At 36.6% G+C, this 24755-nt stretch overlaps 1 long non-coding RNA gene across 4 annotated transcripts in view; it reads right to left on the bottom strand.

Moving 5' to 3' along the window:
- LOC123383964 overlaps nucleotides 1-24755 on the bottom strand; it is a 454947-nt gene that overhangs the window by 292996 nt on the left and 137196 nt on the right. For 2 of the 4 annotated variants that reach the window (XR_006594422.1, XR_006594423.1), the window contains 2 exons: nucleotides 13995-14083; nucleotides 13663-13808 (listed from right to left, as the gene is read on the bottom strand). This is a non-coding gene — a long non-coding RNA (uncharacterized LOC123383964). The remainder of the gene's footprint in view (nucleotides 1-13662; nucleotides 13809-13994; nucleotides 14084-24755) is intronic. The other 2 variants (XR_006594421.1, XR_006594424.1) reach the window with 1 other exon arrangement.

Below are 24755 nucleotides of genomic sequence, written 5' to 3'. Positions count from 1 at the left end.
ATTCTTTTTTTTAAATTTTTTTTCAATTTGTTTCTGAGTATACACTTTTCATTAATTACTTCTGTACTTATAAATATATATTTTACTATCTAAAACTTTTTGGCTCTATTTCTTCCCTTGAGACTTCATGTTTTAATTTGTCCTGCTATTCTGAGCTCTTGAGAGGTGAGCTACAAGAACCGTGTGTTTGATTTTTATTTATGTATGTATAATTTTTATTTATAAAAATTTTTATAAATTTATTTTAAATAAATATATTGATTTATACAAATGCCACCTATAATATCTCTACTTTAAACAATTTATGATTTATTTTATAAAAAAAATGATATACATTCTGGTAAAATTTCCATGAACACAGGAAAAAAAGTTTATATTCTTTCAGTAGGAAGCACATCTCTCTGTCTACACACACACACACACACACACACACACACACACACACACACACTTCCCATAGTACTAATTCACAGGTTCCCTTTATACTCTTTTCCAAACCGCATACCATTCTTGGGAGTGTGAAACATATGAAATGCCTTGTGCCTAACTAATAATCTGAGCTTGAGCAAACACATCTCTTTGGTTCATCTTAATATAAGCAATTATCAAGTTTCCACCCTATATATCCCTCCTAAGATGATAGTACCTCTTATAGGAAAGAGAATAAATTATAAATGGAATCTTAGTGAGGTTATTTCTGGCCTCTAAGAAAGCTCACAATGCCTAAATAGAGGCTTCTATGACTGATCACTAGTAAATGGGCCCCTCGGGAAGATGGCTTGGTCTCACACTAGGAACAACTTAATATTATAAAACTATATTATAACGGAATTATGCAGTTTTAGCACTTGAAAGAATCTTGTGGATCATCTGGTCTCTCTCTCTCACACACACATACTCTGTATACACATATATTTTACTTCCTCTTCTATACTAAAGGAATCATGTAATTTTTCTCAAGATGTTTTATCCAAAGTTCCCACAGGCCACCAATATGTGTTTTACAGTGTACAACATGAAAATGTCATTCTCCCTAAATATAAGTTGTCCAATTTAGTCATCTGTTAAACTTGGTAAAAAATATGTGACAAAATAGCACCATATGTGTTTAAACATAAGAAGGAATCCATCAAAATTAGGTCTAGCAAAAATAAGTATAATACATAAGGGAGGTATATCTATGCCATAAGAAAAAAATAGTTTGTAAAAGTATTATGGGCATTATTTGTAAGTGCAGAGGAAAAGTAGATGGATGATACTATCTTGTTGCTAATATTTGAAATTGAGGTACCTAAATGAGCCATAGAAAATTTGTGTCTGCTCACTTGAATTGCTAAAATGCAAGATCTCAGGGGATTTATAGTAGAATTATATTGACCTTTACACAAATCAGAGCATAATACATATGAGGAAGCTACATCAAACCCTACAACAGTTCTTCTTTGGCTTTGCCAAAGAAATTAAGCCCATATTGCTTTTAAATAATGAAAGTAAATACATGTGAGACCACAATATAATCTTAAAGAGAAAACATTTTCTCCTCAGCAAGATACATATATTAAAGTGAAATGGAATGCATAGAGAGAGCCATCCCCTAAGTTACGAAGATACAATGGGTTCTTTTGGAAACAGAATGATGGCTGGAGACACCTGTGTATGTGACTGGCACCAAACATCAGCCATTATTCTGTCATATCTATTTCATCAGTGAGCAAGAAGTCTCATAATTTTGAATGAAATTGACCAGATCACTTCTTTATTGAAACTCTGATACAATACACTGGCTAAATAAGTCATCTCTTCAATGCCGCTTTCACAATACTGTGTGGTTTACCACCAAGATACTTTCCATAAGGTAATCTGGTGAGTTAAAAGTTGAATTTTGAGAATGTGCAAACTACAGCAGAGCAGAGACTTATTTTTAAAAGCAGAACGTCTTATTTGAAGATGTTCACTTATATGTTTCGTAGGTAAAGGTTAAATCATGAAAACAGAATGACTTCCATTTGTGTTAAATACATTTTTACATCTGTATGGACCCTTCAATATTAATGAAATATTGTCAGCAAAAGGCACAAATCAATAATTGAAATAATATAGCTTTGTTCCAGCATCAGAGATGGATTATATGTCCTAAAAACATTCAAAATTTAACTTAAAAAAAAAAGATTAACAACAAAAGAGACAAACTAACAACAAACCTGCATGTAATTCCTATGAACCCTACAGAGAATAGGGTTATTTTATCCAGTAATCCAGTGCACTGTACTAGTCTTTAAGACCATGGCTAATCTTAGACATAGTTAATTTTTTCTCACCCATCTGGGAAAGGTAGGCAGAGTAAAACTAAGACAAGATCCTAATGATAATCAGTTGAAACCAGTGCCTCCAACTGCTCATAAAAAATGGACATAAAAACAACAGATTATGGCTGTAAGCATGATTCTTTCACTATAGCATCAGTGGGTCATTGTATGAGCCAATTAAAAAAAAAATAAACCTAACAAAGATTTTCATTTAAAAACAAACACCTAGGCAAAGAACATCAATAGAAATTTAACAATAAGGAAATCCAAAAGGCACATCAACACAATTGAACATGTTTAAACTTATTTGTAATTAAATAAATATAAATAAAAAATAATAAAATATTGTTTCTTCTCTTCCAGATTAGCAAATACGAAAAGACTTAAAATACTTAGCATTATAAACGTGATGGAGAATATCTATCCCACATAGAGTCAGTAAGAAAGAAAGGTGCCTTTTATTCTGGAAATTGCATTACTAAAAATATGTGTTAAGGAGATATATGAATAAGTGTATAAAGAATTTTAAGCAAGAATGTTCACAGGAGCATTTTTTAATATCAGAAGTTTTGAAACAATCTAAATTTCTATCAAGTAAGAACTATCCTGTTATCTAAGCTCCATATTAAAATGATCATGAATATCGATGTTAATTTGAGTCTCTCCATGTACTGTTTCCTTTATATACATGTGTGTCCTCCCCCTTCACATTTCTCAACACCCTTTTAGTTAAGCCAAGGTATATGACTAATTATGAATAGTGGGTGGTGAGCAGAAGGGATGGGTGACACGTCCACGTTAAGTATTTAAGAGCCAGTGTGTGAACATTCATCTCCCGGCTGCCCCTGACCCAGAATCTATTATTTCTAAATAGCATATATGCAAGGTAAATGTTGGCTAGATCAGTGAGTCACTAATTGGAAGGTAGCTATTAGAGCCACAACAGACTATCAAAAAACAAACCTCAGTGTGTTGTTAGGGAGAATTTGGTGATTTAATTACCATCATAGAGACTAACCTAACAAAGGCATTTCTAGCAAAGGTGGATAATGTAACAACAACAACAAGCCTAAAATATGTGACATTGGCTTAGTTAGCAAGTGGAAGATAGTAAGAAAACTATTTCCAGAGACCAGTGAGATATTAGATTTATGTTATTGTAGTAGCAAAACATTTGATAAAATTGAAGACTTGATAAACTGGAGTCTACATACCTAATTAACTTGTAGCTCTGGGCCAATGACTATGATGATTGAATGGACTTAATAGTGTGTGTTACTTGCTAACTGATAGTGTTTGGCAAGTATTATAAGAAAACAATTAGATCAAGATAGAATTAGTACCAAGGAGAATACTAGGAAGCAAGCCCTCAAAACGAAATCCTAGGACAATTGTTTTCGTCTTTGGTCTTGAAAACACAGCTGGGATCCTTGCTTATGGCAATAGGATGCTAGTAATCCATGATGCTCTGTGTTATCACAATTAAGTGACCTGTGACTGATTGTGAGGATCTGCCGATTTAAGTGCTTTGAGATCCTGAAGGAAGGCTCCATGTTTCTGTTACATAACTATTATTTTAAAACACTGATGAGGGAGAGACTTCTGCACTACAGAGTTTGCAGAAAGGAAATGACAAGTTTGGGTTTTGAACATTCTGATTTCAAAACAAAAAATGGATTCACAGAATATTAATGGACAATGGCACTGCTTAACTTCCAGTGAGAAGGTAGTGGTAATTACTGTAATATGACATAAGGATGAAGTCATAATCTGAATGTTAAGAACATGAGTTTTTGGCTTTTGGTTTTTCACCAGTGTCTAATCAATCACAGTGTCTTTAGAAATGAAATATATGGGCAGTCACTAAATATTATTTGCTATGGTCTAAATGTTTGTGTCTCTCCAAAATTCATTATGTTGAAATGTTAATGCCCAATGTATTAGGAGGGAGGGCCTTTGGTGATTAGGCCGTGATGGTGAAACCCTCATGAATGACATTAATGTCCTTATAAAAGAGGCCCAAGAAAGCTCCCTTGCTCCCTCCACCATGGGAGGACACAATGAGAAGTCTACTGGAAAAAGGTCTTTACCAGAACCCAATCATCTTGCACCCTGATCTATGACTTCCAGCTTCCAGAACTGTGAGAAATAAATTTCTTTTGTTTATAAACTACCCAGGTATTTTGTTAGACAGTCCTAACTAAGAAATTATTTGATCTGTATAACAGGAAAAAAAAATAGGTCTGGTGACCAAACACCAGACTCGAATAACCACAATTGAAATCATAGCTGCTTAGCCAGTTTTAATAGATTTAAGACAGTTCACAGACCCAAAGAGCCTGATTGATGGGGAGGCTGGTTCCCTTTGAGGAATGACCCTGAGTAACTGCCACAAATACTGTAAATATTTCTCCTAGTCTTTCCAAAGGTATTTACCACCATTTACCTTGGTGACTGGTACATGGGAAAGATGAGACAGCCACACCTTTAAAAATGTCTAAATACAGGCTCAGAATTGGTATTCATTCTTGGATGCCCCAAAGGCCACAATATTCTGCAAGTCAAAATGAGCATACAGTGGTAATTTGATAAATGGTGTTTTCATTCAAGTCTGTATCACAATGAACTCAGTGGGCCTAGGACCCATCCTGTGATTATATTCCCATTCCCTGGATGTATAATTTAAGTAGATATACTTAGCAGCTGGTAGACATTGGCTCCCTACCTCATGGAATATGGACTATTATTATGAAAGACAGGATCAATGGACTCCCTCAGAACTTCCCTCTCCCTATACTAAATGCCTAGGGAAATTGCAGATAAGAGCCACCAGCAGAAAATGGCTCTCAAGAGGAAGAGAGAGAGAGGGTGAGCGAGAGGGAGAGCGAGAGAGAGAGAGAGATTGTCATAATCTTAATCAAGTTATTATACCAATTTAAGCTGCTAGTTTAGAAATAGTACCTTTTTGGGAGCAACGTATCAAAGCTTCTGATACCTGGTATATAGATGGTATGAGCCAGTTTCTCTGCATTCTTCTTCCATATTCTGGAGGGTGGGGATGCATGAAGCCATTTAAGGCAGTAGAACAAGTGACACGAGGGAGTTCCAAGTGTGTGTGTGCTGATGTCTGAGAAACGACCCGCCTTCTTCAGGTGCCCTGGCTCCTCACAGCCAGGCTGGACCTCAGAGGACTTGAGGCTTCCTTAGGCAGAGCCAGACTACTTGCTGGGGAGGAGTCCCAGGTCACACTGTATTATATTCTTGCTCTCTCCCCCCAGCAGTCCAGAATTACACCTCTTTTAAAGCCGTCTGCTTTTTCTTTCTTTTATTAAAGATGACTAACAGTACTCTGACATGTAGTTGGTCTTCTTCTAGAAACTGGATATATACAGAGTTTAGACAGAGCACAACCAATATTCTGTCAGAGGCAGAGGAGACAGAACAGGCCAGTGCAGGACTGTGGACTTCATACCTGCTGATGGGGAAGTCAGTGTCGGTGTTCACCGAATGCTGCCTCTATTTCATAACCACTATATTTCTCTCGTTTCCACACGCGTCAGCTTCACTTTCTTCCCCCCTGAAATTTAATCCATTGATTTAAATGTGTAGTGTATTTAAATTACAAATCTCACTTCTGCCCCTCTACTAGAACTTTTCCGGAAAAGCCTCCATTTCTTCCTTGATCCTGTTGCCACAAGTAATGTGAAGTTACTGTCAGTGTTTTGAAGGTTGTTGCTGGTGAGCGGCTTGTCAGTCATCCTGGCTAAGGGCTGGGCAAAGCCAGTGCAGGTTAAGTTTAAGTATCTAGGAGGTGGAGGTGAGCACCAACACGGGTCACAGCGGTGGTACGTGGCCATGGCTAGGATGCGGGTGCCCAGGTGAAGCCTGGCCCTCTCCCATAGAAAGAGCGAATCCGAGTCTGCCCACCCCAAGACCCGAAAGAGAACGAGCTGCTACCCCAGCCTCCACGCTGCAGGTCTGCAGGAAGAGTACCACCTCCAGCAGCTCCTGGCAACTCCTTGCCACGGGCTGTGCTCCCTACAGGTGGGCCTGCAGGTGCAGGCGTTGTGGCCCCTTGCACAAGCCCGCCAGGCCAGACCTGAGCAAGCGAACGTCGAGAAGCCCAGCACGCTTTTGCTACTATCCCGGGTGTGGGTACCTGGTATACAGCTATTGATAGGACAATTGCTCTTTTTTTTTTTTTTTTTAACTCTTTAACAATTGTGAAGAAACATAAAGAGAAGTCAGCTTTTACCTAGCATGGTCAAAAGTTGTTAACAAATTAACTCTCCACTTCTCTGCCAAACTCTAGTGCACTTAAGTTTGGATCATAGCGAAATCCTACAGAATAGGGCATTTCTTCCACTACATTGATGACATCATGAAAATTGGACCAAATGAGCAGAAAACAGAGACTGTCTTAGTTGATTTAATAAGACACATATGAGCCAAAAGATGACAGAATTAATCCTATCAAAATTCAGGGTCTAATCACTTCAGTTATGTTTCTGGGATCTAGTTTTTGCGACATTCACTCCAAAATGAAAAATTATTGCATTTTCACTTTTTACTATTAAAAAAACAAATACAGTGGTTGGAAGTCTCTGAATTCTTGAGACAATGTATAGCATCTCAGAGTGTGTTATTCTTACTAATTTATGGAAACCCATAAAGTGAAAATTTTTCAGAGGGGCCCAGTGGAAGAGAGAAGCCTGAAGCTGGCTCAGATTTTAATACAAACCACTGTACTACTTGAACTTATTGATACATAAGATCTAATGATACTTAACAGTGTCTAAGAAAAATGGGGCTATTACAAATAGCTCTGGAAATTTCCAATAGAAGAAATGCAATGTATCCACAGGGATTGGGAATAAATGCATTACTCCATGGTTCTCTTACACAGAAAATTATTTTTTGACAACTTCTCCTGCATTGTCTCTTCTCCCTCATACCACATCTATTTCCTTTTGGGAAATTCCAGTGACAAGTTGACTGAGGAGGAAAAATCTCTGACTTTTATAGATGGTTCATAGCATATTCCTGGAACCAACAGGGAGTGGCCTTTGGTAGCATCACTGTTCTATTCAGGAATGTTCTTGAAAAATAGTACTGAAGAGAACGCTCAAGAGCAGAATTTCAAACCATATATTTGATTTTCCAATTTGGACTGAGAGATAGCTCCTGATGCATTGGCAGTGGCTAACTGACTGGATGGTCAGAGACATGGAAACAACAGAAGAGGATCTGCAGAAAAGATGGGCAAATGAACTTTTGCAATGTGCGCAGAGTATGAAGATCTTTGTATCCACGTTAATGTTTATCATTGGGCATCTGCTGTAGAGAACAGTCTCCAATGTCAGATGGAAAGAATAACACGTTCTGTTCATGTCTGTCAGTCTTAACCATGAATTCACATAAAAAGTGTCCACAGGACTACTCTGCATGAGTCAACCAATGGACTTCCCCTCATCTGATTCTATTATTGCAAATACTGGGTACCTAATCTGCCAATATCAGAGACCAAAACTGACCATTCTTCCTTGGGTATGGCTGGAGGACTGGCCAGATACCTTTTATTTTTTTATATTATTTTTTTAATTAATTGTTTTTTATTTATGTTTTATTTTTTATTAATTTTATTTATTTTTTTTTAATTTACATCTAAATTAGTCAGCATATAATGCAACAATGATTTCAGGAGTAGGTTCCTTAATGCCCCTTACCCATTTAGCCCATCCCCCTTCCCACAACCCCTCCAGTAACCCTCTGTTTGTTCTCCATATTTATGAGTCTCTTCTGTTTTGTCCCACTCCCTGTTTTTATTTTTTTTTGTTTCCCTACCTTTATGTTCATCTGTTCTGTGTCTTAAAGTCTTCATATAAGTGAAGTCATATGATATTTGTCTTTCTCTGACTGACTAATTTCACTTAGCATAATACCCTCCAGTTCCATCCACATAGTTGCAAATGGCAAGATTTCATTCTTTTTGATTACCAAGTAATACTCCATTGTGTGTGTGTGTGTGTATATATATATACATCTTCTTTGTCCATTCATCCATCAAGGGACATTTGGGCTCTTTCCATACTTTGGCTATTGTTGATAGTGCTGCTATAAACATGGGGGTGCATGTGTCCCTTTGAAACAGCACACCTGTATTCCTTGGATAAATGCCTAGTAGTGCAATTGCTGGGTCGTGGGGTAGTTCTATTTTTAGTTTTTTGAGGAACCTCCATACTGTTCTCCAGAGTGGCTGCACCAGCTTGCATTCCCACCAACAATGCAAAAGAGATCCTCTTTCTCTGCATCCTTGCCAACATCTGTTGTTGCCTGAGTTGTTCATGTTAGCCATTCTGACAGGTGTAAGGTGGTATCTCATGGTGGTTTTGATTTGTATTTCCCTCATGATGAGTGATGTTGAGCATTTTTTCATGTGTTGGTTGGCCATCTCAATGTCTTCCTTGGAGAAGTGTCTATTCATGTCTTTTGCCCATTTCTTCACTGGATTATTTGTGTTTTGGGTATTGAGTTTGATAAGTTCTTTATACATTTTGGATACTAACCCTTTATCTGATATGTCATTTGCAAATATCTTCTCCCATTCTGTTCATTGCCTTTTAGTTTTGCTGATTGTTTCCTTCACTGTGCAGAAGATTTTATTTTGATGAGGTCCCAGTAGTTCATTTTTGCTTTTGTTTCCCTTGCCTCCAGAGATGTGTTGAGTAAGAAGTTGCTGTGGCCAAGATCAAAGAGGTTTTTGCCTGCTTTCTCCTCGAGGATTTTGATGGCTTCCTGTCTTACATTGAGGTCTTTCATTCATTTTGAGTTTATTTTTGTGTATGGTGTAAGAAAGTGGTCCAGGTTCATTCTTCTGCATGTCGCTGTCCAGTTTTCCCAGCACCACTTGCTGAAGAGACTGTCTTTATTCCATCGATATTCTTCCCTGCTTTGTCAAAGATGAGTTGGCCATACATTTGTGGGTCCATTTCTGGGTTCTCTATTCTGTTCCACTGATCTTAATGTCTGTTCTTGTGCCACTACCATATTACATATCTTCATGATCTACATAATCTTCATGATTACAGCTTTGTAGTATAGCTTGAAGTCTGGAATTGTGATGCCTCCTGCTTTGGTTTTCTTTTTCAAGATTGCTTTGTCTATTCGGGGCCTTTTCTGGTTCCATGCAAATTTTAGGATTACTTGTTCTAGCTCTGTGAAGAATGCTGCTGTTTGATCCCCTTTGATAGGGATTGAATTGAATATGTAGATTGCTTTGGGTAGTATTGACATTTTACCAATATTTGTTCTCCCTATCCAGAAGCATGGAATCTTTTTCCATTTTTCTGTGTCTTCTTCAATTTCTTTCATAAGCTTTCTATAATTTCCAGTGTATAGATTTTTCACCTCTTTGGTTAGATTTATTCCTAGGTATTTTATGGTTTTTTGTGCAATGGTAAATGGGATCGATTCCTTTATTTTTCTTTCTATCACTTCATTATTGGTGTATAGGAATGCAACCGATTTCTGTGCGTTGATTTTATATCCTGCAACTTTGCTGAATTCATGAATCAATTCTAGCCGTGTTTTGGTGGAATCTTTTGAGTTTTCCACATAGAGTATCATGTCACCTGCGAAGAGTGAAAGTTTGACCTCCTCCTGGCTGATTTGGATGCCTTTTATTTCTTTGTGTTGTCTGATTGCAGAAGCTAAGACTTCCAATACTATGTTGAATAACAGTGGAGAGAGTGGGCATCCCTGTCTTGTTCCTGACCTTAGGGGGAAAGCTCTCAGTTTTTCCCCATTGAGGATGATATTAGCGTTGGGTTGTTCATGTATGGCTTTTGTGATCTAGAGGTGTGATCCTTCTATCCCTACTTTCTTGACGGTTTTTATCAAGAAATGATGCTGTATTTTGTCAAATGCTTTCTCTGCATCTATTGAGAGGATCATATGGTTCTTATCCTTTCTTTTATTGATGTGAGGAATCACATTATTTGTTTTGCAGATATTGAACCAGCCCTGCATATCAGGTATAAATCCCACGTGGTTGTGGTGGATAATTTTTTTAATGTATTGTTGGATCCGGTTGGCTAATATCTTCTTGAGGATTTTTGCATCCATGTTCATCAAGGAAATTGGTCTATAGTTCTCCTTTTTAGTGTGGTCTCTCTCTGCTTTTGGAATCAAGGTAATGCTGGCTTTATAGAATGAGTTTGGAATTTTTCCTTCCATTTCTATTTTTTGGAACAGCTTCAAGAGAATAGGTGTTAATTCTTCCTTAAATGTTTGGTAGAATTCCCCTGGAAAGCCTGGCCAGATACCTTTTAACAAGTTGTTTACCTTGGACTCTGCTATTTGATGCTGAAGCTACGATTTCCACCAATAGGGGGAACTTTAATTACAAGGACACTGTAAGGTAAGAGGATGGAAAAGCCATGTGCTCCATTCTGAGTGCTCCCCATTCCTGTCAGCATCATGGCAACCATGGTTCTTCATCTTAGAAGCAATAGTTGGTTCCTAGTCACTGATTTCTTTTGGCATCCCCAGGACCAGTGTTATTACAGTCCATCAGATGTACCAGCAGCAGCCAGTGTCTCCTTCTTAGAGGTATCAGTCCCACTCTGCAGGGCTCCTTTGATATCTTGTCAATGACAGCCAGGCAAAACTATTCCTCAGAAGTCTAGATCCCACTTTTACAGGTCCCTCCTTTCTGTTTCTAACTCATGATATCCTCAGCTTCTTCCCACTGCTCCCCAGTCTTAGAGGCGATAGCTTCTTCCCATAATTATTATCTCTATGGTATATCAGTGTTCCTGTTTGATTTTTCAGTCCCCTCAATACCTTTTGACCAATTCCCAAAGCGGTGACAATTTTCCATTTGAAATCCCATTTCACCACAAATGAGAAAACATACATTGGAGAAAACCTGTGAATGTAATATATATAGAAAAAAACTGCCAGCAGTCAGTCCTCAATTTTTATTACAGAGAGAAACTATGTGAATGTAGTAATTCATTTGAACACATATGTCACTTTACATAAGAGAACACATACAAGGAAGAAAACTGATATAAGCACTAAATGTGGGAATGTTTTCAGCAAGAAGTAGCATGTCACTATTTATCAGAACACTCAACCCAGTGTCTTTAGACCTATGAGACTGGTATTGCTTTCTGAAGTGTCACAATTTGAAAGGCCCGTTTTGGCCATCTTCAAGCCATATCTCTCCACAGAGCAGAGTCCAGAACCAAAAGGGGACCCACCCCAAGCCTACTGAATCTCTGCTCAAACATGCTCCATGTAACCACAGATCTTATAACTTCCTGTCCAAAGAGCCCTAGGGCCAAATTGAGGGCCCACATGAGCCTGCTCCTTAGATTTGTCCTCTCTTGAACAGAAAGCACCAAAAGTGTGTACACACTTACACCAGTATGGTGCACAGAGGTATGTATAGGGAGGAGCTTGGTTGTATACAATGAAGGGCCACACACCCTCACAAAATGCCCCTCAAGGTGCAGGAAGATCTGGACATGAGAAGAGAGAGTGTGGTAGGCTCTAGGCCCAGAGGAATTCAGTCATATCTGTGAAAATGCCTATGAATTCAAGAACCAAAATGCAAGCACTCATGAAGAAAAGAGAACTAAAATATTAATGAAATATTAGGAGTATTTGAAAGTATAAATGTGTTCAACAATAAATCAAAACTTATTATATATCAAAGAATTCATACTCAGGGAAAATCTTATCAAATATGATATTATGGGAAAATAAAGCTTTTCTTTTAGATATAATCTTATGTTATAAATCATGTTTCAGATGTGATACCAAACATTTTATAGAAAAGATTACAGAAAAATTTTTTATTAATAAGTTCAGTCACTGTGGAATATGAAGCCATTCAAAAAGGAATTGAATAATTTTAATACTCAGACAATGTACATCAAGCATATATACCAACTTTCCCTGAGATAGAAAGGATCTATATAACTGAAAATATAGAGATACCACACTTTCTTATTAATCTAACATAACTATGACTATGAAATTAATATAGTAAATAATACCATAACTAGAGTACATTTATCAAGATTTTCTACATTAATCCCACCAGGATGGCATAATACACAGTGGAAATATAATAATCCTTTAGAAGGTTAAACTATCATTCCACAAACCTTTTCTCCTATTAGTTCTTGGAAAATATAAATAGCTTTAGACATTTGTAACTGAATTGTCCTATCAATAAAAAGCTATTATCTTGGGTAAGTTACAAAAAAAGCCTGTGTGAAAAATACTCAGTAAAACAGATCAGCAGATTGCAAAATTTCAGGGCTAAAATTAGGTTAAGGGCATTGTCAGGAAGTGAATATTTTCATGTGAAGGTTTTTGAAACAAAGTTTACTGAAACGTGGGTTAAGGAAAAGACTAGGAAGTGAAAACATAACTGCATAAATACAGCTCATGGAGGGATTTGGGATTGACCTCCCTAGAGGTGTGTATTGTCTATCAAAGGGGAGTGGAGCCTGGGGCCGTGGAGATATTACAGGGGTTGTAAACCAGAAGGGGCCTGCCTAACCCTATTCCCACACCTCCAGATGTTTATTATGTACATTCCAGAGCTGAAGAGCCAAGGATGGTTTGTCTTCTCTTTCCAAGGAGAATTTGTTTACATGAGAGAGTAAAGATTACTTTCTCTCTCAGGAGGAGAAGAGAAAACAGTTATCCTTCTATATAAACTCTGAGATTCATATTTTTGGGGTTCCTTACTTATAGTAGAAACTCAGGTACATATAAGGTCACATCTATCTGGCCTTTATCACATGACCCAAGAAAGAGAAAAACAAATTGAGACAAAGGGAATGAATGCAGTTATTACTATGAGCAATAATATGTTCCTGCCTCAGAAACCTTATACCTATCTTCAGAATAATTCAAATAAATATAAATGGTGAAACTTAATAGGAAAGACCTTCCTACTTTCTAATCTTATATTACATACCATTAAATTAAGAGAGAAAGACTTTGAAGGCAAAAAAGGAAAGAAATAAAACAGATGGAAGGGCTATGCCTAGAAAAGAATTATAGATGAGCTTACTGGCACATGGAAATGAGAATAATCGGAAAGATACGAAGCCTTTTAAGATTATGAGAGAGTGATACTGCCAAAAAACCATAAATTTTGCCTTTAAAAGTCTGTGATTGTTCAATGCTTAAAACAACCCTTGGCTCCACAATTCTCCAAGGTCAGGAATCAGACTGACAAAGCTATGCAGCCACAAAGGAGAGCAAAACCCAAGATCCATTTTCAATGTGCCCAACAAGGATGGAAAGAAAAAAAAACAAAACCAAATACCTCATGATAAGTGGGGTCTGGGACCCTCAGATTCAAGAGCAACTCTAGGAGCTTAATCACCAACTCCCCACACTCGTAGGGTAAAGGATTTCATAGTACCTGCCAGCAGAATTCTGGAATTTCTCTTGACCAGTGATATTTGGTGCCTTTAGAAGTGAAGCAGAAACATTTAATGGTCACCAAATATCCATGTACTCCCCTACTTTCCCTAGCCCCTTTGCAGTCCAAAAAATTGTGTTAGGAATTTTAGCCAAAGGACTATGAGCAAAAGTCATGTGGGTCACTGGCAGAGTAGCATTAAGATATGGTTTTCTTTTCCCTGTAATGGTTACCTGAAAGCTAGGCAGTGTTTCTTCATGAGGCAAGCCACCTGGATCCCACAACTTGGAAGGAAGCTGCCCTTGAGAACCACCAGACTGTTCTGAAAGAGTGAGAAATAAGTACATGTTGTTAAACCTTTGAAATTTGGAGGTTTCTGTTACTGCAGCATTACCTACCCTTGCAGCTCCCAATCAGGGGTGATTTTGCCCCACTGGAGACATTTGACCATGTCTGAAGGCAATTTGGATTGTCACAACTGGAAAGGAAATTCCTCTAGCATCTAGTGGGTCAAGGCCAGGGATGCTGCTAAATATTCTGTAATGCACAGAATAACCTCCCATAACAGAACCATTTGGCCAAAAATGTCAATAGTGCCACTGTTGAGGAACCCTGGCCAATCCTAACCCAATCCATACAACATTCAAATGGTCTGTAACGTATCATTAAGTGACAAAATCTCAGATTTATTTGTATCATTTATATGCAGCATTTTGAGATTGTATGACTCTCCCCGTGTCTGTGCATGTCTATAATCTGTTCTTCCCACACTCTCCAGAGTGATCATTTTTAAAAAATGCAAAGCAAACCACATCACTTTCCTGCTCAAAACTTCAAGGAATTCAATCATAATAAAAACTCTACTCTGCACCTTGGCCTATGAGGCACCTGCCCTCCCACCTACCCAATACCCTTGCTATCCCTTTAATCTACCCTTACAAGGCATTATACAGTCCTAACTTGCCAAGTACATTCCTGCCTTGGAGCCAAAGACACTGCCCTCCTCCTGATCTGTTTATCCTTAGATAACTGATGTTCCTGCCCTCAGTCAAGGGCTCTGCTCCTTATGTCTCCTCCCCAGAGAGGCTTTCCCTGATTATTCTACCTGCAATGGATCCCACTTCCAGTCAGTCCTTATCCCCTTACCCTGCTTTATTTTCCTTCACACAACTTAGGCTTAGGCTTCCCTGAAATTTTGCTGTGTATTTCTTTCTTTGCAATATTCCTCATCAAAATTAGCTGAAGAGGTTTAGTATTTTCCCCGTATCTCTAGGCCTAGAATCCTGGCCAAATCTTAGTAAGTACATCATAAATACTTGTTGAATAAATGACTAACTGGATGTAAATGTATTGAGAGATACCAGGAACTGTGTCAAAATGTTAATATTGGGTTGTACAATTTCAAAGGATTTTCACTTTCTTACATTTTTATACATTGCCTCATTTTCTACCTCTGTTACCTTTATAAACCAATTTTTATTTTACTCTTCAAAAAAAATATATACAAGTTTCAATACCACATGTGAGAGAGTTGAATTTTGGAGGCAAATTCTTCATTATATCCATGAAGAGAGGAATTATGTAACAAATCTACATTTTGGTTTGTTATACTCTTTTGGAATCAAATGAAACAGCTCAGATTCCTTAGTTTTGTATTTTAATAAAGAATTTTCTTTTGGTGGATATTAAGTACATCTAAAGAAATATAGGGTTAAGAATTTCCCCTAATACCTCAAAGGATTTCAACTCAAAGCACCAGGTTCAAGTTAAAGAAGAGTTCCACAGATAACATTTGGTTATAAAATAATAACCAATCTCAACCTTCAGAGGAGCTCTTAGAAACTAAGTATCCTCCTATATTCATCATTGGTGGGCTCTCAATGAACTGTAAAACATGATAAAGAAAATATGAATTTGTTTTAATGAGAAAGTCTGGATACAAGCCACATTTGAGCTAATTAAAAATAATGGACACTGAGTATTGAGAAAGGATGTTAATCTTCACTAATGAATGATAACGTATTATGATGTTATAATTAAAATGTACGTTTCTTTTTGAAATGAGAAACATAAACAAAATAAGAAAGATTTAAGATGGGCTTATGAAAGTCAGTAATCTATCTCTGCAGAAAAATCTATAGTGGGTATGGATAGTGAATAAAAAAGTACAAGCTTTTTTCACATACTAGAATGACAAATTTTCAGGGTGTAAAAACAAATATTGACATTAAAGTGTTCTTGTTATAAATACTTTTAATAAAAATGATATCCTAAATAATATAACTGTAATACTTTAAACTAATATTTTTTTAAGTATCTCAATCAATGCATTTGTGTTTAGCCCTGTCCAACAGGAGAGGAAAATAAGAATGAACAACTGGAAAGTACTTCAAGTTTAAAAAACTAGATATTAATGACAAAATTGTTATAAAATGTTGGATAAATAATCCCCACATTGTTGCAACTAGTGGATTTTTATCTTAAATAAGGTTGACCAAAATACTGAGTCATTTACCAATGAAAAAACCCACATGTACCTTTAAAAGATAAAATGTCTATTCATATAAATTGTCATTCAATCAAAATAGCACAAAAAATATTGAGACGATATATCCAAGTATATGGAAAGTGGGTAATGAAATCAAGAACAATAAGCCAGTAATGTGGCAAAGTTATACTTAATATATACTCTCTTACTTAATACTATTACCCAGTTGAAAGATGTGACTATGAACAGAATATAAAAGATGTTTCATATTAAAGTTTTATTAACAATTTTGACATCATGCTCCCTGATATTTGACTTCCAAAATTAATACAAATTGGTTTGGATATGAACACAATCCTGTAGACAGGAAATGGATTTTTAGATTAAGCAAAAGTTAACCACAAATTAATATTAATGGAACCCATCGAATAAGGCTCCAATCAGCTAACATAGCAGTGAACTTATGCATTGGAAGGCATTGAGTTTAATGGTAAACAAAGTATTTAATTGAGTATTTACTAATGGGTAAAAAATGAGCTTTAATTACATTTGCTGATGACATGAAAATAGAAGAGTAGTGAAAAATGACAAAGTGTTGTGCTGGGTTTTAGCAGGAATGAGGTTCTAGATGTGGGGAATAGATGCTTTAGACAAGTATTACATGGGATTCCATCTTTGTGAGTTGATTTTTTGGGTGTTTTGTTTATTTATGTTGTTTCTCCTAAAGCAATGGCTTTCTTTGCCTGAGAAAAGTAGCAACCACAAAAGACTGGGCAGATTTGGAGATTCATGGCAGCTTTTAATTCTATATTTTATAACTTCACAAGAATTACTTTAACCTGGAAGTTGCTTGACAGACTTTGACAATGGTCAGAAAGGATAACCATAAAAAATACGAAATTATAACTTGATAATTTATTCATTCTATAAATATTTATTGTGTTCCTAATCTATGCCAAACATTGTCCTAATACGTTAGAGTATTTGTGAATAAAAATGATTAATTTTTGTCCCTGTGAAATATATACCATAGCAATTACTTCCTCCTAGATTTCTTTCTTTCCCTTAGTGACACTAAACAAGGTTTTAGCTGAAAGCATTATAGCCATTCTCCATTAGATGGGAGAATGGGAGAATAAGCATTTATGTAGTACTTACTGTTTTTGTGTGTTGCATATTGGGAGGCACAGAGATAAAAGGCACCTATTGTCCCTGGGAAAGTATTTAGGGGCAAAAAAATTAAGAGGTGTTACCTAAGATTTGATTAAATGTGTTTGATGAAAAGTTACTGAGGCATGAGACAGTTTGACATATTTTATAAATGTAAAGAATGGATTTTATAAATGTAAAGAAGATGAAGGTACACAAAGGCCAGATCATAATCAACCTTGTATATCATGCAAATAAGTTTAAAGTGCTGTCATGGGGAAAGGGGAGTGAATGAAGGATTTGTAACAGGGAAATATGATCAGACATGTATAAGGTTCATGCCAGTGAAGAGGAAAATGGGTCTAGATACAGGGAAACTAATAAGTACATTGCAATATCCCTGGGGACAGATGAAAAACCTACACTAATTGGGGGTTCCTACTCCCATGTCCATATAAATGTAAACTGAAATGAATTCAAATTAAGTAAAATTAAAAATTTAGTTCCTTTGTCCCATTACCCATGTTTGAAATATTGTACAGGTCAGATGTGGGACATTTCCATCAGGTACAAACATTCTGTGGAAGCAGTGGCTACATAACTGTGGACAATAGTCACCTCCTCTGGAGAAGAAAGTGAGATTAAACTGAGGGAGGAAGGGAGAGCCCTTCAAAGGAGAAAACTTTAGATAATTCAGTGTGTCTCTAGGTTTTTATTTTATTTTTTTACAAGAATGTAACCATGGGCCACTTGTGAAAACTTAAACAAAAAATTAAACCCTAAATTTGGTAGTTATTGAAGGGATGAAAAAGAAGGAACAGGCAGAGGGGTAGACTAAATCTCTCTTCAAGCTTTGTTACCTATTTTTAATGATCTCTATTTGACCTTGGCTAGAATTTAGGGAATAAACTCTATATATGCCAAATACTTACTAGTATTTAATATAAAATATTTACATTTAATAAAACAACTATCTGATGTTGTGTGTTATTGAAATTACATTTATTACTCATTATTATTATTATTATTATTACTATTATTACAGGGAAAAAATCAACATTCAAGGACATGAAATTACACTGACCATGAACCATACATGAAGAAGATTTGGACAGAAGACAGAGGACTTTCTTTTTGGTCATTCTATCCACCTAGGAAGATTGTTGAGGTCTGAGTAGGAGACAAGCAGGGGTAGTGTTGCTATTGGAGAAAGGCAGGTACATAGCAGTACATAGCAGTGACTGACTGAGCAGGGTCATGTTGTATATAGGGGTTGATCCTTCAGGGATATGGTAGAGAATATTCATTATGAACTTGGTGCAGATTTAGAGTACAAATGTTTGGCCAGTATAATGATTGGCATTCTCTGGTATGATTTTAATATTTAAATGCTACAGATCGAAGACAGGAAAAAAAGAGAGAAGATCAGAGAAATCACCTCCTTTGAAATAAGGAAAAGAAGAAAACAGAGGACAGAAATATCTTTTCACATCTAAACAATCCTTGATACTAGAATTTCAATGAAACTAAGCCTACAGAAAATGGTGAAGGAGCTGAGGTTTTGGTAGTAGTAGTCACTGTTGTTTATTAGTTTTTATTTTTTTTCTGTTACTTCTGTAACTTCTGTTACTTCTGTCCTTTTACCCATATCCATCTCTTTGTCTTATGTAATTTAAGGAGAGAAAAACACAATTCCTATGGCAGGCTGCAGTCTTTTAGACTGTGTCTTTTGTTTCCTACTAAGGGGAAATCAAATACAAAGAGGAAAGTTTCCCAAGTTACTAGCTCAATATAAGTGAATGAAAAAAAAAAAAAGAAGAAGAAGAAGCATTTCCTTCAAGTGCCTAACATTCATAAGCAGAAGGATGAATAAGCAGAAGGATGAATTAACAGAATGACAGGTGTTGGGAAATGACAAAAGGAAACATATTACTGATGGGAATCAAATTACTTAGTCCTCTGTTACATTCCAGGCATAAATAAAGTAAAACAATTAATCTCTTATTTCTGCCACCTGTAAATCTGCCACGCATTGCATGCTCAATAGCATTAATGGATCGCTGCGGAAAGACAGGATCTAATCTTTCTCTACTCTGTAACTTCAAAACCACCATATTTGACATAGGGAATCATCTGCTGTAATGTCTGTATGCCAGTTCATGAGGCAGAACGGCTTTTGGCCTGAAGAGTCCTCTCAAATTCACTGAAAGTGGGTAGAACGTTTTAACATTCATTCATCAGAATGGAAGAGGAAGAGTACATGGTCTCACCTCTAAGTTGTAAGCACTAAAATGTGGCTAATTTCTGGATTGTAAGGCAACAGCAAGGAAGGGAAACTAGAAAGGATGAACTGGAAAAATTGTCTTCTGCTCCTTCTGTTTGTTAAGAGGTTGGTAAATATAATTATTTTCTATTACCATTTTTATATTTGGGAAAAAATTAAACAAAAGAAGTATTATTTGTGGTATATGCCACTAAATTTCCACATTTTTCTAGATCATTTAATCATAATTACCCAATTATGCTTTTAGAACTCTGTCTTCATAATGACAGATGGAAAAACCTGAGTAGGCCTGGAACATGAAAGAAATCCTAACACTGTAACACTTCCATCATCATAAATTAGCCTGGAAGCATCTGACTGCAGACCTATGTATCAATTCCTACCCCAAAACCATCATGTATCTAAGGACATTCAGCCAATTTCTAGGGAGTGCCTATAGTATTTTCCTTTTTCCTGATACTGGACACAAATCTTCATCCTCTGTGTAGTTTTCTCTGATACATGGCAGGCCTTCCTAAGTAACTGGGCATATGTTTGACCATCCCCATCTTTCCTTATGCTGAGGTTATGTGGAAATGCATTGGTAGAACTCATGTAAATTCTGTTAAACAGCAGACTTCCTCAATTTTCATAAGAAAAATTGGTTCTTTCTAACACAAGCATTATTTTCTTTGCAACAGCTATAACTGAAATGAAAAAAGATTCTGCTTGTTTATTTACTTGGCATTTTCTCCCCCAAGATTGTCACCAACACATTTATTTCTTTTTAGGTCATCCTTTTTTTTTTTTGAGTGACTTAACAGTTAATCATAAGTCTTGTCATGACTACTGCAAGCAATTGGATTTTGTGTGATTTTTAATGAAACCTTGCATTGTGATGTTTCAGTTCCATTTTTGGCTTGTGGTGATAACTTATTTGCAAAGCACAAAGAGGGAAAAGGAGGAAAAAGAGAGAGGTGAAAGCTCTGGGGTCATTCTGGCTCATTCCAGTGGTTATATATGTTCTCAGCATTTGTATCCCCCACATCCTCATAAAATAACTGAAAGATGAATATTGCCTAGATATAAGAAAATGTGAATTGATTATGGCCTCTTAGAAATTCCATACCCCATGGAGCCACCAGTGGTGTTTTCATCTCTTTAAAAATGTTTCCACTTTGATTCCTATTTTTTTCCTTTAGAATCAAGCTTTGTAGTTAATTGCTGATAACATCGTTTTTTTATTTAGTCTTATATTGAGCAATCAAGTCTGCCTTCTTCTCTATCTAGTTTCTAAAAATCTTGGTTATTTTAAGGATTTTTCCCCCTGAGGTTAGCGAGTTTCCTACAGCTAACAACAAATGCATTAAATATCCATCCCAAGAAAAATGGCAATCTGAGTTAAAAAAAAAAAAAAACTTTCAAAAATATGTTCTCAAACTGAGTTTTGTAATTATGGTTCTGGAGAATAATTTATCCTGTTTAAATCATCCAGGACATTTTCCCCACGCGTTTACACATTTTAAGATGCTGACTAAGACAATCTGAACACAGAAGCAATGGGTAATTGTTGCCTCTGCTTGACCTAGGACAGCTGTGTCCAACTTTGTGTATTTATAACACATCCTATACCTCCATCCAAAGTCTTTTTTGTTTTTTTAATCAAAATAAATACTGAGTATTGATTCCAAAGGCTATATAAAATATACAGATTTGGGGTCAAGGAAACATAGGTATTTTCTGATATAGCCCAGTAAAGAACTTGCTAATTGTTACCTTGGTTTTATTTTTTTTTAATTAAAAAAAATTAATGTTTATTTATTTTTGAGAGAGAGAGAGAGAGAGAGAGAGAGAGAGAGAGAGAGAGAGACCATGAGTGGGGGAGGGGCAAAGAGAGAGAGAAAGAGAGAAATAGAATCCGAAGAAGGATCCAGGCTCCGAGCTGTCAGCACACAGCCCAACATGGGGCTTGAACCCACAAACTGTAAGATTATGACCTGAGCTGAAGTTGGACGTGTAACCAACTGAGCCACCCAGGTGCCCCTACCTTGGGGTTTTAAAGAAATAACCAAAGAAAAATTCTGGACAGAGGATGCAAGTTTGGCTACAGGGCAGTGGCTGAGGGTGTCCAGTGTACCAATGAGTGAAATGGCCTAAGTGTTGGCAGATCTAAAAGGTGGAGTGTGGTTAAAAGTGGCTGAACAGTAAAAAGCATGGCACAGGCCACTAGCCAACAGTCATCATCATGTTAAATGTACACTTCCCTTTACCATCCTATCCTGTCTTTAGTCTCTAACCTATCACTTCTAGCCTTCTCCCTTATGTCTCCCCAAAATGATTAAATTAAAATAAAACAAAAACCCATAAACAAAGGCAACATTTGATTCAATAGAAAAAACTGAGTAGACAACAACATCCCATATTTCTTCTAAGGAACTATGAAAATACTCCAAGTGTTTCCAATTCTTTAAAATAAAATTGCAGGCCCTCAGAGAGAGGGAGCATTAAAACAGACATTGAATAAAGCAAGCACAAAGCACATCCACTGGCTCAGAGATCATTTTCATACTTCTGACAGGTTAAGCACTCTTAGGAAAAAATTAGTATCTTTAGTTTCAACTTTGCTCATTTCTCTAAATTTTTAAACATATTTTTAGGGGCAGTATAAATGGTCATTTTCATTATTATTTTAAACTGCTACTAGAAATGTTTGGGATTTGGAAAAGTATCTCAAGTACAGATCAACTCATCAAGTTGTTATGGTCTTTTGAGCCCTGCTTTCCCTAATTTTTTTTTTAAATTTATTTATTTTATCTTGAGAGAGAGAGAGAGAGAGAGAGACAGAGTGAGCAGGGGAGGGGCAGAGAAAGAGGGAGAGAGAGAGAATCCCAAGGAGACCCTGTGCTGTCAGCGTGGAGCCCAATGAGGGGCAGGAACCCATGAACTTGTGAGATCACAACCTGAAGCCAAAACCAAGAGTCAGATGCTTAACTGAGTGAGCCACCCAAGCGCCTACACCCCCACTTTAATTTTTAAACCATTTACCCATTGTGCAGTGTTCATTTGCCAGCCCTCTATTGGTGCCAGGATATTCATCCTTTCTCTTTGTTTTCCCTATCAGGAAAATGTTTAAATCACATTTACGCCAAAGAAAAAGGGGAGGGGGGGATACAGAGATGATTTCTTGGTGTTTTTATTCCTAAAATGTCTACATTTTAAGAGTCCAGATCTATGGCCTAAATAAATAATGCTTAGAAAGTAGACTTTGAAGGACCAATGAAAAGATAGCAGATGAATTTCTCTGCAAACCAGCTGTTGTATTATTACACAGACAGTTCTTGAGGTTGGTAAGATCAGATGAGATTGGTTAAAGTTTGGTGATTTTAACTATTTTCTTATCATAGGTGTCAGAGTATTAAACAAGTATCCTTGCCCATACCTCATGATCAAAGAGTACCAATTTCTAAATTTGTCTCTTGAAAAGGGGGCCCTAGGAAATTCTTAAGAAAAAGTTGTAGACTCCAAAAATGTATGCGGCATATATCACTTTTTTTTCTTTTCTTTAATTAGGAATGAAAATCCATTCAGCAACCAAAAGCAACATTCCAGTTCTCAATCTATTGTCTGGAAATCATTAAAAAATGGGATAGTCAAGATGCGTATTCCTGTCAGTTTTAAAGAACATGCTTCTAAAGGCATAGAAAACTTAGTTGAGATAAAACTAAGGCCACAGAAACAAATGTGCCCACTTTTTTTTTAATGTAAGGATATACCAAGCTAAATATCTTCAAATTACAGGTTGAAGTTTTGAATCTGCTCTTTGTTAAAGCTACTCATGCCTCAAGAAATTTGATTCCAATGTTCTTTGAAAAGATTTTCTAAATTTAGAGTAAAATCTCTTTCACTAGAAAGTCTTGTAAAACCCTATTATGATCATTCAAATGTAAAAGAAAAATGTAGGTAAAACTCATGAAAACATTCTTTAAAAAAATTTTTTTAATGTTTGTTTATTTTTGAGAGAGAGACAGAGAGAGTGCAGGGAGAAGGCAGAGACAGAGGAAGACACAGAATCCGAAGCAGGCTCCAGGCTCTGAGCTGTCAGCACAGAGCCCGACGTGGTGCTCGAACTCATGAACCGTGAGATCATGACTTGAGCCAAAGTTGGACATTCAACCGACTGAGCCACCCAGGCGCCCCTCATATGAAAACATCCTTGATATGTTATCAACATAGTACACTCATTTTCAAGTGTGCTCAATAGTTTGGAGTTTGTCAACAACTTGTGATACCAGAACCACACCATTTAGACATGTCTCATTTGCCAGCTGGTACAATGCTAGACTGTCCACCATGGCCGCTGAAGAGACACTTTGAAGTGCTAGTCCTAGAAAGGCACTCCACTTTTAGGTCTTAATCTTCTGTATTTATTATCCAGCAAGGGAGCCCAGTGACCCACACAAACCAGTTCCAGCCATACTCTCTGGGAAATCATCTGACCTATAGTTCCAGCCATGTTCTCAGGCAGAAGTCTCCCCTTTTGGTGGGCCAGTTCTAAGTAGCATCTCCATCCCTGACAAGTTTCTTCACCTCAGCACACTGTGTGTTCTGTGGTAGCCATACCTGTCTCTTTGAAGAGATCTGGACTCATCCTCAGGAAGAACTTCTAAGTTCTCTGTTCTTTTATTCTGCTTCCTGAATGGACTCTACTGATACGCTAATTCTACTTTTGAAAAAGCTTATTATCATGTCATGGAAAAGGTAAACTGGTTCTTGTTCTACACTAAATTATATGATCAAAATTATATGATCATTAATTATCCTAACAAATAGGAAATATACTAGCAAGTTATTGAAAACTGCTAAGATAAAAGTTGTGTTATGATAGACCAATGGTATTACTAAAAATAACACATATATTTGAAATTATTATATTTTATTACTATGGCTTGGAGAATAATTTGATCTTTTAAAAGTGACTTCTTATTAGAAGATGGTACTCCCTATTCTGAAGTAACTATAAATTATACAATAGTTAGTACATAAAGTGATTACAAAGTATTATAGTTTATAGCAGAGTAAAATAAGAATAAGAGT

Source organism: Felis catus, chromosome A2, assembly GCF_018350175.1.
Source record: "Felis catus isolate Fca126 chromosome A2, F.catus_Fca126_mat1.0, whole genome shotgun sequence".
Taxonomy (NCBI): Eukaryota; Metazoa; Chordata; class Mammalia; order Carnivora; family Felidae; genus Felis; species Felis catus.
This window is presented reverse-complemented; position numbering and strand designations above follow the sequence as displayed.